Source organism: Thermobia domestica, chromosome 8, assembly GCF_964235325.1.
Source record: "Thermobia domestica chromosome 8, izTheDome1.hap1.1, whole genome shotgun sequence".
Lineage (NCBI taxonomy): Eukaryota > Metazoa > Arthropoda > Insecta > Zygentoma > Lepismatidae > Thermobia > Thermobia domestica.
In genome coordinates, this window is record NC_137461.1 from 97,282,015 (window position 1) to 97,298,393 (window position 16,379).

Sequence of the window (16,379 nt, forward strand, 5' to 3'; positions counted from 1 at the left end):
GTGGAAGACCTGGGTTCGATTCTCATGTGGTTTGGATTCCACGTTAATCAGTAGGTCCCGTCTCATATACCATTGCTGCTGGAAAGGACGTTAAACTTAAAAGCAATTCAATTCAAAATGTCATATATATAAGCATGCTTCATAACTTAAACCTAATAGCTGTTACTAGTATCATTGGAATATACAATAATAATAATCATATACAAATGCATGATATTACAGTATAATCATATAGTGATACTCATAATTACTAAGTCTAACTTACTATACTGATTATTGTCCTAACTGATGATTTGAGTAACACCGTTGAGTATACCTAACCTGTCTGGAATTGCACGATCATTTTTCTATCCGTCTGCTTCGACGGTGTTCCTAAGGAGATCATCCGAACGTGTATTGGTTAGTGATCGCGATTCTCATTTTTCAATATCATGTTACTGGTACGAAATACAAATATATAGCAAATGGATATTTACTAATCACTTTTTTCCTGAATACAGATTGATGTTCTTCTCTGGTTAGATGTGTAGGATGTCTAAATTTGAGATTTTAAAGGAAAATCACTTGCAAATTATGTTGTCCATGGAAGGCTTTTAAATGACCCTGTTAAACAAATTGCATTCTGACTATCTCGGAATTATTGGCGTAACTATAGAATATTTTGCTGTAAAAGCACCGTTCTCACTGTTGAGAATTGAAAGTGGTTCAACAATATTACAAGGGGCAACAGTGTTCTAGCGGGGGCCAGCAATCTGGCGCCTTCTAGATATGCCTATGTTGTGCACTATTAAATATCTCATTGTTTCCATTTCGATGTCATATACATATCAATTTTTAGATTTTTTTTAAAAGTATACTTTTTCTCGATTAGAATTAGGATTTGGATTATACTTATGGGCTTTCGACATCTATGACCTTTTAAGCCGTGTGAGGCTGACGTCTCTCTGGGATCACATTAGCCGGGAAAGGAAGAAAATGGCCTGAAATCTTAGTGTTAGATATGGTGCTGATGAAAAATACCCAGGAATAAGCCTTATTTATAATGGCTAGCCTAAAAAATCTTTCACACTTTTTCGACCCAGTGTCGTCACCGGGAATAAAACCCGGGGCCGCTGTTATCAAGTTTTTCTCGACATTCTCGAAAAGAACTCACGAAGATGTAAAATTAATTATTTGTTGAGGTCAATTATGATATCTAATAGATTAGTATAAGCCTCATCTTCGGCCATTTTATCCCGTTGTCTGTACATAAATGTGACGATGTTACATGGATAACTGCTCCTATACCGTTGGACCGATTTGGATTAGTTTTGGTACATGGATCCACTTAACTCAGGTTTCTAGCAGATTTTCGACAATGGGAAATGGGCCAACACAACTGCTGTTAGTGTCCAGTCCATAGTTCTCGAGGTTGCTGAGATTAATGGCGACACATCCCTGACATTTTGGCTACAAACTTGGCAGTATCTCCATGGAATAAGACGCTGTTTCTTTGCAAAGCGATATAAATGCTATTTTCCAAAGATGTGAATCAAATAAATTGCCGCTAAATATTAGAAAAATGCAAAATCATATCACACACTAAGAAAATGAACTATGTACGCAACGTGTATCAAACGCCAATTGAGACAGTGGATTGTATAATTAATCTTGGAGTCACTCTGCAGTCAAACCTATCATTCCGTATTCATGTCAACATAGTAGTTGGTGAGGCTTTTAGTAACCTTGGCTTTGTGATGAGATTAGGAAGTGATTTTTCTAACACTAATGTCCTCAAATACAAACACTATATACGGCCTATGTAAGGTCTAAGGTGGAATAGGCAGCGATAATATGAGATTCTAATAGTCAGAAGTAGTTGAGTTGAGTTGAGTTTGAGCTTAAAAGTAAGAAGTAGTGTTGAAATCAGAAACAATAACAAAATCGAAAACATTCAAAATAAATTTGTGTGCTTTTCGACATATAAAGAAACAGCGATATCCAAAATTTGAGAAGTACGAAGATCTTCGAAGCAAATATTCATTGCAATCACTTGAAAACAGGAGAATTCATTTCATTTTATCTTTCTTACGTAAAATAATTCATAGTATAGTACAATATATTCAGAATACTTGTTATCAGAAATCAAATTTCACGTCCCACATAGAACAACAAGACTCCAATAATGGCATATTCCTTCTCTCAGCGCAACGAACTAATGCATTGGATGTATCGCCTGTCAGAAAGGTGTCTTTATTGTGTCACAAAGGCACCCAGAGATAGACATTTTTAGTTATAGACAAAATTTTATTCCAAATAAATGAGTTGTATATCGTTCTTTATGTATTTTAAAGTATTGTTACATGATGAGAGATATGGTCCCGGAAGTCCGTCGTTCGATTCTTGTGGATGTCATTTACATTTTTTGAAAAAGATTTGAACTCATGTAGCCTCAAGCTTCTTTGAAGTAATTTGTAATACTTTTTTGGTTCATTAACCTAGATGCAATAGCAGAAGTCCTTTACCCTGCACATGTCTACACCTTATTCCTTGTCCTGCTTTTTTCCCATTACTTGCTACTTTTTCACATTTCACATCGTGTCATATGTCAGCTATATTTTGTTTTGTCACTTTGTTGAGTCAATATTTTGATATTGATTAACATGCCAGATTATGTTCCTTCTACTGAGTGAAGTGATTTATATTCACAAACATAAACATTACTTTATTGTGGAAATACTTATTTTTCTACTTTATCAGCTATATTGGTAAGTTCACGTTGGACGATGCCACCTCCTGTGAGGTCGATTGAGGGTAATGTTTGTGGTACTGAACTTTAGAGGTTTATGTCCTAAACCTTCTAGAACTTTCGATTTTACGTCAAGACAACGTGATTGTGGGTGTTCCCGAACATTTGAAGTTTTGTTACCATTTATGGACAGAAGAAGAAAAGGGGTTGGGTTTTGTAAAACCAGCCTTTGAATAAAAGCGCGGACACCGAGCTGGGCAAGAGAGTGTGAATAAGATTTTGACGGAGAAAACATCGTTGGACGACAGGTCATGGACCTACTTCGATACTTGAAGGTATTGTAATCAGCTGACATATTGAAGGGACTTTACATTACAAACCATTACATTTTACAGACGTAAGACTCTAGTTCACCTACCCAAATTCTGCTGCATCTTTTTAAATATGTATTTTGTGTATTTCATTTATATTTACAATATTAGCTCTGTTAAAGATACATCCCAAATTTAGTATTCTTGCATTTTCATTAAAAAAATCATACAATTTAATTATTCTTTTCCAGCTTTTCATAAAAGCTGGTGATGGAGACAACATCCCCAATCTGTTGGGCAACGATTTTCTTACATTTTTTAGGTTGCCTTCAGTGCTATGCCGGCACTATTTGCGGTGATGCAACAGTATGAAACTTATATTTTGTTATCGTATTATTGTATTATTTTATGTGTATTTTAAAGTGTATTATTATTATTGAGTAATGGAAAACTGTAATTAGGCATTTGCCTGTTGTTCTCCGAAATAAGTAAATAAATAAGTCCAAATCCCTCATGCGCATTGGAATACCGGGGTGTAGAGCAGTAAAATCACGAGTTCTTTTTGTTTTAATCCGCCATTCTTTATCACGAAAGATTCGTACACTATTACAAAAATATTGTAAGTTCAAAAAATTGTTAAAAAGAGCGTCCGGAGACACAGCTGAGTTTCTAATTCCTTCCTTCTCAATTTGTATGGTTCAGGTGCTATTTTAGGATACTCCAATGTCCAGAGTAGCTGAACAGAGCGGGTCGATTTAAGGAACACTCCACAGCCCAGTGGAGCCGAACAAGGTGAGTGGTTATAAAGCAAGGATGCAAATAAGCATCAAATTTTTACTAGCCCAAGAAAAAGGCTACTAGCCTACATCCCACAATAGAAATCATTTACTTACCTTCGGTATGATACTAAATACTCGTCCGCACCGATGAACCACTCGCCCCGAGGGAGTGGTTATTTGCATCCCTGTTATAAAGTATTACCCTACGATCCAATGCAGTCAGACAGAATAGGAGAGGTGGTATTCGGTCAATTTGGGACGGACACAGGTATTCACTGCTCCTCCTTTTAAGGAAAAATTTCGGGTCACTTTCAACACTGGCACTAGTTTAGATCAGGGGCGGATCCAGGGGGGCGATCGGGGCGATTGCCCCCCCCAGAAGAGGAAACTTTCTTATTATATATATATATATATATATATATATATATATATATATATATATATAACCCATCCCAAAGTTTGGAGCCCTTAAAAATAGCAGTATGACAACCCACCGCCCCCCCCAGAAGTCAGTCCTGGCTCTGCCCCTGGTGTAGATGACATTTTCTTTCTTCGGTGTCATGTGTCACCAAGTGAAGTGTAATTTGCTTTGTTGCAATATAGCACGTGGATGATAGACTTCATATGTCTGGATGCATTACAGTATCCTAAGGAAGGAGGGGTTCAACATAATTTCCATAAACCTATTCTGCCCGTGCAAAGAACGGGCATTTTAGTCAGAACACTAATAACGAAGAATTAAATCACTTTTAATAATGGAACAAATATTGACAATAAAATATTAAACTAATTTTGAGTACAAGTTAAATCGGAAACCTAATAAGTACTAACATCTATTGACAATATATTGAAAAGAGAAAAGAAAAAGAACGCATTTGTATTGAACAACTTCAGATCATATTTTACTATGTAATATAATCTATCTCTTTCCCTCTATTCTGAAATTCAGCAATGGTTAAAAAAAGAAAACAACAAACGTTACATTACACTAACGAACTTTTAGACAACAAAACGTTTGATAATTGACGTCACAAAAGAATAATTATCAGTCTCCTTTTTCTTTCTTTTTCTCCTTATTTCCTTCACCTTTGTAATAACAAAACAAGTACGAAACGGTAGTAAAGAGAAAGAGGGAAAAAAGAGAGAGGGAAGGAAATAAAAAAATATTCCCTTTAGTTTCCAATTAGTCAGCTTAACAACCTTTTAATTAACTTTCTCACCTTTTATCTCACTTTCTCTCTCTAATTTCCCTCTTTTTGTCCCTTGATTTTTTTAATCTCAGAGATTTCTCTCTCAAAGGCAAAAGCACACTATAGAACGTTAGAACAACGTTGTGACTATAAAAGCCATAATTTTTATTAATAAAAAAAAAACGAGTTGAGAATGGAGACATTGTAAGATTCCCCCAAAACATAATAATACATACTAAATTTTTTGTTAACAAAAAGATTGTAAATATCAAGCGTGGTCAACGCCAAAAACAAGCAAGAAAGAAATGTTTATTGCATTTTAATGTTCTGCTAGTTGCACTTGGTCGATATTTTAACAATATGGTACTTTTAGAAAGGTATAAGCCGAGAGCACATTGTTTTTTTTTTTTTTTTTTGTTTATTTATTAACCTTTACGAAAGTGGTATTCGAACTGGGGTTCGCGATGTTTCTTTAGTTGATAAAAATAAAATTTAGAATAACATAGTTACATTCTGTATCAAAAAATCTATTAAATTTAAACGTAGCATGATTCTTCTATTTATAGTACAACTGGACTGTTATTTAATTAATAAGTGAAATATTTCTCTAATATCTTTTGGTATATCATAGTTTCTATAATTTGAGTTATAGATAACTTAAATCTCGTAGTATGCGCTTGAATTGAAAAAAAAATCGTAAGGGGGGTACATGAGGGGAAGTTAAATCCATGCTTTATGTTTTGCTACATTCAATAATAATTTTCACCTAAAATCACTATTGAATCATTGAAATTTCCGCCTGGACCTACTAAATTTCCCCCGTGCACAGACTTCCGATAGTGTGCAGTATGTGGTTCCTGTACTTGTGCACTACTACTTCACTCTCCATTTATTGAAAGTCCCCCGGGGAAAATAATCTTCTACAATCATCAATAGCTACACTAAACTTTTATGGTACAGAATGATTCACTATGGGACAATATTCCTCCAGGCTAAACCAGTGATCCGAACATTTATACAAAATCATAGGGCGTAATACATGTAACACATATTGTTGACTCCATCTCGTCATTGAAGTCGTCATAACCTCTTTAAAGTATGCTTCCGTTTCATATGAAAATCATAAAACATTGTATGCGAATTATTATTATGTTTTCCTGATCGAAACCTAAATGTAGCGTATTATTGGCAAATACTTTAGAATTTGGCAGAGGAAAAAACCCTATTAGAACCACCGAAAAATAATTTGAGAACTGGAGTCAGTTTTAATTTCATTCTATAGGCAGTTAATCCATATACAAGGGTCACTACGAAAGTTTTGAGATACGCATTGTTGTGGCACAGTATTTGAATTCCAACAATTGCGTTCGGTAGTGGTATCCAGAGCGAAGAAGCGAAGCAAGTTTCAACTCTCCCCGGTTATCGGCGTAGCCGTATCGCCTTCACTTGTTTGTTGATGTGAGCAGTATTTGGCTGTCTAGAATGGAGCTCGAAAGGGAACATTTTCGGGCAATGATCCTTCACAATTTCAAAAGTGGTTTGGAGAAGACACAAAGCCTTGACCGTTTGCAGGGGACATTTGGGGACCTTGCTCCTTCTCGTGCTACAATTTTTCGGTGGTTTGGTGAATTCAGAAGAGGCCGGACATCGCTTAAAGATGAAGGGAGAGCTGAACGTCCGGCAACAGCTGTGTCAGATGAAAACACTGCCGCTGTGGAACAAATGTTTCGAGAAAATCCTCGAACAACTTTCAAGGACATTGAATCTACAGTGAATATTGGATCGCCAGCAGTAACAAAAATTCTTCATGATCATCTTCGGCTCAGGAAGGTTTCACCTCGTTGGGTGCCTCACACTTTGACTGAACAGCAGAAGCGCATGCGTGTGGAATGATGTGAAGAAATGCTTGCAAGATTTGATGGAGGCAATTCTCGACGCGTCTCTGACATTGTTACTGGTGATGAGACTTGGATCTATCAATTTGACCCTGAAAATAAACGCCAGTCTACAGTTTGGATCTTTCCAGACGAAAATCCACCCACGAAAGTGAAACCGACCGCGAAGTGTGGGGGAAGAAGATGGTCGCAACGATTGATGAGTAAGGAGAAAAGACGTTACGATCGATTGTTACATCACGTTTCGGCTCATGATACATGATGAATTCTGTGTTTTCATTTGTTGTTCGTGATGTCATTTATTAGTTTCCTTGTTTTTGATTGGCTGATAGTGATGTCACTTTATAGTTGAACACGTTTCTGGCCTAAATAAAAATCCATTTTCATTTTTCAAGTCCTACTTCCACGAAGATCGTGAATGAACGAAGGTGTACCTCTAGTGACAGCGTGACTTTACTCCGTTCCTTGAATTTGAGGTAAATATCAACTGCGTTTCTTAATATCAATGGAGTGCTTTTGAAATGAGGATAACATTGTTATCACTGTTTTATTTTAGCATGAATTATTTAGCAAATGGAAGAATAACCCTCACTTACTTGACCGGGGATCGAATTAGGAATCCCACACATTAGAAGTAAGCACGAGAAATGATATGATTTATTGATTTTGGTTTAGCGTCCCTTCAGTAGTGAGGCTAGGAATACAGCTTAATGTTGAATTTGAGCGCATACTGGGTGTTGAACTCGGGGCCACATCCCACACATTAGAAGTAAGCACGAGAAATTTGTTGATTTTGGTTTAGCGTCCCTTCAGTAGTGGGGCTAGGAATACAGCTAAATGTTGAATCTGAGCGCATACTGGGTGTTGAACCCGGGCCAGAGGTGCGTAACGCTAACCACTTAGCTCAGTTTTTGAAAGTTGCCATTAACGTAAACGAAGAAACTACGCACGAATTTGTTCCCTACAACTTGCCTTTTAACAGTGAGACATGGACCTGCAGTTTAATGTGGGATCTGATCTCCCGCCGAGAAACGAATTCGAGTCTTTCTTGCCTTAGCTCGAGAAAAGCAAGCGCATGAGATTTTGTTTTCGTTTCATGTTAGTCATACGTTTTAAAGTTCAGTGTAAGGAGAAAGAATGCTTACTACAATGATTCTCTCAGCACAGTTAGAAAAAAACAATTTCATTCATTCTTTTTATCACTACAGAAAGTTAGGTCAGTTACATGTTGGTCCCGGGTTTGATTTCCAGTATGACGACAATAAAAATTTTTAACAGTAGAACTATTTGAGATATGATAATTCTTTTAGGATTGATCGTGTAGTCATTTTGATAACGTTAAACGTGTTAGTGATCTCTGAATTCAATTTTAATTCGTGCTTTTTTTCTCTCTTCTCGTTTTAGATATTTGTTTTCTTTGCCTATTCCTTTTTGTTTTACCTTACCTTTTTCCTATTTGAATATGGCTACTTCTGGCTTTACTGTCTTGCGAGAAATCAATAGACATTATCGGCGTTTTAATCTTGAAGGACGAATGCTGGAAATTCAAATCAATGCTCCGACCAGTGACACCGATATTGTTGAGTGGGTTCAGGCCTCCTTTCAACAGATGTTAGATTACTTATTGGAAAATGTCGACGAATTATCGATGGTTGGATTATCGATTTTATCTCATGATGAGAAGAACAAATCGTTTTATTTATCTTTTCGGCGTGCAAGTAATCTGACACTAGAGACTTTATGGGCATCCTTTGATCGCATTCTTCAAAGTAACGATAGTTTTCTCATGAACGAACCGTTCATTGTACATTTTCATCATGTGGATGTGCCCCGTGGATTTGGATTGGTGTGTCGAGGTCATTTATTAAACGATGAGTTACTAAAACGCAAGAAAGGCATTTTACGTGTAAAAACACCGACAAGAAATGTTTGGCTTATGCGATTGTGATTGCTATTGGTTTAAAGAAATATAAGGATACGAACAAGAATTTGTACAGACAATATCAGGACCAAAGAAAGTTTGTCGTTCTCCCTGACGTACATGAACTTTTGTCCAGATCATCAGTGAATTTAGATCATGGGGGATCTGTGGAAGAATTGCGACAATTGCAACGCTACTTGACCGATTATAAACTTACCGTATACACCAGCTTTTCCAGAGAAGATATTCTGTATGAAGGGCCTGGTGGCGAAGACAAGATTCCAATCAATTTAATGTGCATCAATTCTCATTATGACATCATCACGTCATTAACGGCCGTTTTCTCTACTGTGTATTATTGTGTAGCATGCCACAAAAAATATAATAACAGAAATAGACACGTCAAGAACTGTTCAGCCATGTGTGAGAAATGTTTGCAGAAACCGCCATGCAGTAAAACCAATACGGAAAAGCAGTGTCCAGAATGCAATCGTGAATTTTATGGTGAAACATGCTATACAAATCATCTGACTGTACCATATCATAAGGGCCAGCCAATATGCAAGATGGTGAAACAGTGTTCCAAATGTCTACGCATTTATTCGTTTGTCCATACAGGAGAAAGAGAACATCATTGTACAGATTATTTTTGTAATGTGTGCCATAAACACGTTACGTCTACCCACCAATGCTACATGAAGCCTGATACGACTCAATTAAAACCTGGAGTTCCATCAGTGTTACATGCCAAGAAGGCTATGATTGTCTTCTATGATATCGAAGCCACACAGGATACTTTCTTCGATGAAGACACGTTCATTTATAAGCCCAATTTACTGGTGGCCCAACAGGTATGTTACAACTGTGTTCAAGATGAAGATATACATCATCCGTGTGACGTTTGTGGACAGCGGGAACATATTTTTCAAGATGATCCGATCAATGTCTTTCTTGCGTATTTACGTCAACCACGACCCAACATCAAGCTTATTGTATCTTTGGCACATAACTCTAAGGGATATGATGGTCATTTTATTCTTAAATCTTTAGTGGAAGAACATGAATTGAAACCTACCTTGATCTTGAACGGAGCAAAAATACTAAGCATGAAAGTGAATCACTTATCGTTTATTGACTCCTTAAATTTCATGCCAATGGCTTTAAGTAAATTATCCAAGGCATTTCATTTACCAGCGACAAAGGGATATTTTCCACACTTTTTTAATACTGCTGCAAATCAAGCGTATGTGGGAAAATTACCGGACATCCATTATTATGGTGCAGATGAAATGAAAGTGGATGAACGAGAGAAATTCATGACATGGTACAACGAACACCAGAACGATACGTTTATTTTCCAAGAAGAATTGGTGAACTATTGTGTCCAGGACGTCAACGTACTTTGAATGGCTTGTATATCTTTCATGACCACTTTTGAACAAGAAACTCACGTCAATCCTTTCCTGGAGGCTATCACTTTGGCGAGTGCGTGCAATTTAGTATTTCGACGAAATTTCTTAAAACCCAATACTATTAGCATTCTTCCTGCACGAGGATACCGTCACAAAAACAATGAGTCACGGATTGCTTTGCAGTGGCTTGCCTACATGGAAGAAAAAGAGGGTCATTCAATTCTGCATGCTGCGAGCGGAAAAGAAGTTTATGTTGCTGGTTTTCATCTGGACGGTTACTACAAAGATCCCGACACTAAAGAGGAACACGTGTATGAATTTGAAGGGTGCAGAAGCCATGCCTGTGCTCTATGTGTCCCTACAGGCCGTGATCAGCCCATTTATGAGAACTCCGAAGAAACGATGAACTATCGCTACGAGAGAACACAGCGTAAAATTAAGTTATTACGATCCATGGAATATAAAGTACATGAAATGTGGGAATGTGAATTTCGTCAAGTGTTAAAATCCAATCCAGCATTGGCCTCTTCTTTAAGCACACATCCTTATACTAATAAGACACCATTGAATCCAAGAGACAGTTTCTATGGTGGTCGTGTTAATGCCATTAAATTGTATCACGTCGCAAATGAAAATGAAGGCGAAGAAATAAAATTCTTGGATATCGTTTCCCTGTATCCTTATGTGAATAAATGTGGACGGTATCCAATAGAGCATCCACGAATATATCTACAGGGAGATCCAGAAATGCCGGCCATTCGAGATGTCAACGGATTAGTCAAGTTGAAGATTTTGCCTAGCAGAAATGTGTTTCATCCAGTACTTCCATTTCGCTCAAATAAGAAGTTGTTGTTTCCACTTTGTGCTGCCTGTGCCACAGCATTAAATCAAGATTCTGAATGTATACATACCGACACTGAACGAAGTCTAACAGGAACGTGGGTGTCCTATGAAATTCAAAAAGCCATTGAACTTGGGTATCAAGTCATTGAAATTTACGAAATTTGGGATTACGACATCACCGTATATGATCCAGAAACCAAGACTGGCGGATTATTCAGCGAATACATTAACACATTTTTGAAATCGAAGCTGGAAGCTTCTGGTTGGCCTGCGAATTGCGTCACCGAAGAAGAAAAGCAGCAGTATATTCAAATGGTACAACAACGTGAAGGCATAACTTTGGATGCCACAAATATAATTACAAATTCAGCACGTCGTAGTCTTGCAAAACTCTGTTTGAATGCCTTCTGGGGACGACTCGCTATAAGAGACAATTTCAGCCAAACGACCATCATTAACGACCCCAAAGAACTGTATCAGAAATTAACTTCTCCAGACATAAAAGTCAACCAAATTTTACCTGTTAATGATTCGTTGTTATACCTTTATTGGCAGTATGAAGATGATGTTTCAGTACAAAATCACAATGCTAATGTTGTCCTTGGAGCATTTACAACGTGTCAAGCTCGTCTGGAACTTTACAAATATTTAGAATTGCTGCAAGAAAGAGTACTATATTTCGATACAGATTCCGTAATATTCACGCAGCGACCATCACAGCCCACAATAGAACCAGAAGTATTTCTTGGTTCAATGTCAAATGAACTGGAATCAATTGGACCAAAAGCATACATTAAAAAATTCGTGTCTGGTGGCCCAAAACAGTATGCTTTGGAAATCTACGACCCCGACACGAAATCAACCAGTTATGTATGCAAAATTCGTGGGTTTACACTCAATTATACTGCAAGTCAAAAGCTAAATTTCAATAGTCTGGAGCAAATGATCATAAATCAATCGAGTGAAAATATCTCCATTAGCACGCCGCACAAAATTTACAGAACCCACGATCATCATCTTGTCACAAAACCTGAAGAAAAGAAGTACAGTTTCAACTATAAAAAACGCCGATTAATACCAGACACATACGAGACATTGCCCTATGGGTATAAAAAAGCCAGAACAGAATAACAGTCATATTTTTCCCTAATTCCACCAACATCACTTCCCAAAGACGGGGCAAAGAATCAAGACGGTGCACGGGACATGCTTCAACGATGCACGAGTTCCTTTTGATGCCACAGCGGAGACAAACTCAGATGACATCACCTTGCAGAAACCAGTGGAGAAAAAAAAAGGAATTCAGGTACGTCCCATTTGCTTTTCTTTTTTCTCATCTCACTCTCTCTTGATCAGTTAGTTCGATGTTAATAATCTGTTTTTCTTCTTTCACAGGAAACAAAATAAATATTACCATGTATATTCATATGTTTTATTTTCTCTTTACAGAATTTGTACCCGTCACGGACACGTCTTCCTTTGAAGAAAAAGAAATTCTGTATTCTATTTCACTTGCTAAAAATAAATGTACAAAAACATGATTCTGTTTTATTTCACATCCTAAATCAAATTCTTTTCCTGTACTGCGATTTCAATTTCTTTTTTCTGAATCAGTTTACCGATAAAATAAATCAATGTTTTGCAAAAAAAATCAAACTAAATTTTTGTTTCAGAACTTTTTTTTCGTGTACGAAATAAAAAATTTTGTGTACAAAATAAAATTCTGTTTCAGAAAATTTTTTGTGTACGAAAAAAAAATGATTCAGAAAATTTTTGTGTACGAAAAAAAAAATGTTTTCAGAAAAATTTTTTGTGTACGAAAACAAAATTCTGTTTCAGAAATCTTTTTGTGTACAAAACAAAAAACTGTTTCAGAAAATTTTTTTATGTACAAACAAAATTCTGTTTCAGAAAAAAAATTTTGTGTACAAAACAAAAATCAGTTTTCGTAACGAAACTGCTCCGACTAAATGAATCGATTCATTCTGATAGTGTTGGCAACACTGGAAAATCTCGGTAAGTATTTCTCAGGCACTGAATTACATCGAACACAACTAGATTCGAACCAACAACCTTAAACGTCTGATTAATCTCTAAATACAGCCAACTAAACAATAAGATTATGTGTATACGTTTTAATGCCAATGCTTAGCACTGAGTCAGCAAGGTTTTCTTCAAGGTCAAAGTCGCACACGAAGTAAAAAGATGACAACACAGATCTTCTATCTTTCTATATGAAACATAAACCTAGTGTAAACTGCTCGCAATGAAATGTATAATGTAACATAATCTGTTTAAATCTGCTCGTCTTCTTTTCATACGCGAAACTGTTTGCACTGAATGGAGTACGATGGCTCAGCGCTTGTCTCTAATGTATGAGGTTCCTGCTTCAATCCACAACGAAGTAAGTTCATGTTTCCTCCTATCATTTCTCATCATCGTTTCAAGGGGACGTTAAACTCAACATTTCCTGAAACTAACATCAAGAATCGAACTCGGGACCATTACATAGTAATAAACAAGTTGAACTTCTCAATGGAGTACGGTGACTCAGCTCTTATTTCTGATGTGTGAGGTCTCTGCTTCAATCCGCAAGCAAGTAAGTTTATGATGTTTTCTCATTTCATCATTTCTCATCATCGGCGGGGACATTAAATTCAAAATGTCCTAAACTAGCACCAAGAATCGAACTTGGGACGATTGCAAGGTATCCATGTTCACCCCTGAAGCGGAACAAAATGGATCACAAAGTACTTATCAAATTTATGGGAATAATTTTAAATATGCCTCCATATAACGTAATAAGGCTCCAAAGGGAACGATGACTCTCAAAAAAAGTAAATCATTGTACTCTATTATACAACGAAAAATGTCTCGTGAAGATAATAGGATAAGTTTTAAAAAAAAACTTCCGAAATTGATATCTTTATACTCATCAAAGAGTACGAGGTGCGATACTCCCCTTTCTCCCCCCCCCACTCCTGATGTAAATCAATGTGATCTTATGTGTCCTGAGTGATCCCTGCCCCTGAGTAAACATAAGCAAAACTTTCAATAGGTAATGCAATCCCGGGCCAAAACATCTCTAACTCATTCGCTATGGTCCATGTGGGGGGTCCCAAAAGTGAAATAGGGTCACCCCGACGTCAAACAAACACATTAGCTCAAACCAAATACCTCTACTTCATTCACACCAGTAAGGAAGGTGGTGGTTCAATGGTAGAGCGTTCACCTCTGCTGTATGGGGTCCCTAGTTCAAACACTGCAAAAGTAGTTTTGTGGTGGGTAACATTATGCTCCAATTTTCTCCCATACTTTCATTCCTTTCTCATCGTCACCGTCTCCTTTAACCTATCGTGGGACGTAAAACTAAAGAATTTCATTTGCACCAGTGTTAGTCCATCTCATCAAAGGGATAACAACCAAAAATCAAGTATTCCTCCCAAAGTTCAGCAGCGAAAATAGAACCTACTAATTAACGTGAAATCCGAACCGCATGAGCTCCTTCCGGGAATCGAACTCTGGTCTCCCACGTTAAAGGCGCATACGCTAACCGGTTAGCCACAAAGGAACTCCAAAGTTTTCGAGTTTCATATTAATACTAATACTAATTTATACTATTACTGGGGTCTACCAATTCATAATGTAATAGATCATCAAGAAAGAAATCAAACCTTGTTTTGGTAATTTTATACCCATAAAAGGGAGCGAAACAAGCCATCATAAGCTCCAAGCTAAAAATCCCAGTTCAGTGACGTCAAACGAACATATTAGCTCGAACCAACTACCTCTAATTCATTCATACCAGTAAAGGTGCGGTGGCTTAGTGGTAGAACGTTCACCTCTGCTGTATGTGGTCCCTGATTTAAACTCCTCGAAAATAGTTTTGTGGTGGACAACATTATGCTCCAATTTTCTCCCACACTTTCATTCATTTCTCATCGTCACCGTCTCCTTTAGCCTAGCTGGCATAATCGTGGGACGTAAAACTAAAGATTTCATTTGCACCAGTGTTAGTCCATGGATAACAATCTCCAAATTTTATGCCATAAAAGGGAACGAAAAATAAAAAGCATTCGTAAACCTGTACTATTTCATAACGTAATGAATCATCAAGATCATATTTTTAGTAATTTTAAAGAATCATCATGACCTCTGATCCAATACTCCCAATTCAAAGACGTCATAGCCTGGCCAATGTACCTCTGATTCATTCGTACCATCGTGCATGGCCCCTGAATAAGCATAAGCAAAAATTTCAATAGGTGACGCAATCCCGGGCCAAAGCATCCCTGATTCATTCACTATGGTCCATGGGGACCCAAAATTGGATTATTAAGAGTGCGGTAAAGTAACCCCATTACTACTAAGACATTTTTAATATTTTTTGAGGTGAATATATTTGTCGGCTGATCTAATAATAATTTACTTGATAAATATACAAATTAGTGATTTTACAAGTGGAATGTAAAAATGTTACGCAAATAACAAATGTATTTACGCTGTGTTCTTTGAGTATGCCAGTGGCGTAGGGAAGGGGAGGGCCCAGGGGGGCCGAGTCTTCCCCTCAAAGGTTTCCAACAATGTACATTGGTACTTCGATGTTTGTAATTTTTCTCGGAATAAACAACAACTGTCTTTCATAACTCTATTTCTAAACAAAATGTGTCACTGAACAGTTCCTAGATAAGCTGTGTTCGCCAACTTCGTCTTTATTCCTTAAAAATGTATTTTGGGGGTATGGAAGTCGAATTTTCCAAGAATGCCTATTATTGTTCAAAGGGAAGAAAGAAAGAGAGTGAGAAGGGCCTATACACATATGGTGAACTTGCAGTTATTGTTATGTTGTTTGACATACCAATGACCACAGTTTTTACCTGTCTTCTTTGACACGAAGCCAAATTTTGCAGACTCAGCCAGAAAATATTGAAAAGAATCAGTTCCTTTCTAATTATAAAACGAGGTTCCAAAAAAATCTTTAGTTCAAGGTTAAAACGGATTGGACGTATTTCAGACCAAGAAATCACTGACCTCGACAAAGATAACAAAACACATAACATGTCACCATCTATTTTGAATCATTCACCGCCGTTCCCAATAGGATTAATTACAACAGAATTGATTTCGGAAAAAAAATAAAGGAAAAGGAAGAAAGGAGAGAGAAAAATAAAGATTTTCCTTCGTTGTTTTGATTTTATTCAAACGAAAATTATTTGAGGGAAAATTTTTAACATGAGAATGTGGAAAACAATAGCAAAGGCTTGTAGCGTGTGACTATGTCACAGCAAGGTTTGATGTTT

General features: G+C 37.0%; 1 protein-coding gene and 1 long non-coding RNA gene across 2 annotated transcripts in view; one reads left to right on the forward strand and one right to left on the reverse strand.

Annotated features, from left to right (window-relative positions):
- The window catches only part of LOC145691793 (alpha-tocopherol transfer protein-like), a 309,517-nt gene that overhangs the window by 244,424 nt on the left and 48,714 nt on the right, over positions 1–16,379 (reverse strand). The window lies entirely within an intron of this gene.
- LOC145691792 (uncharacterized) lies at positions 12,339–12,620 on the forward strand. Its single transcript, XR_014132547.1, has 2 exons — positions 12,339–12,385; positions 12,529–12,620. It is a non-coding gene; the product is annotated as an uncharacterized LOC145691792 (long non-coding RNA).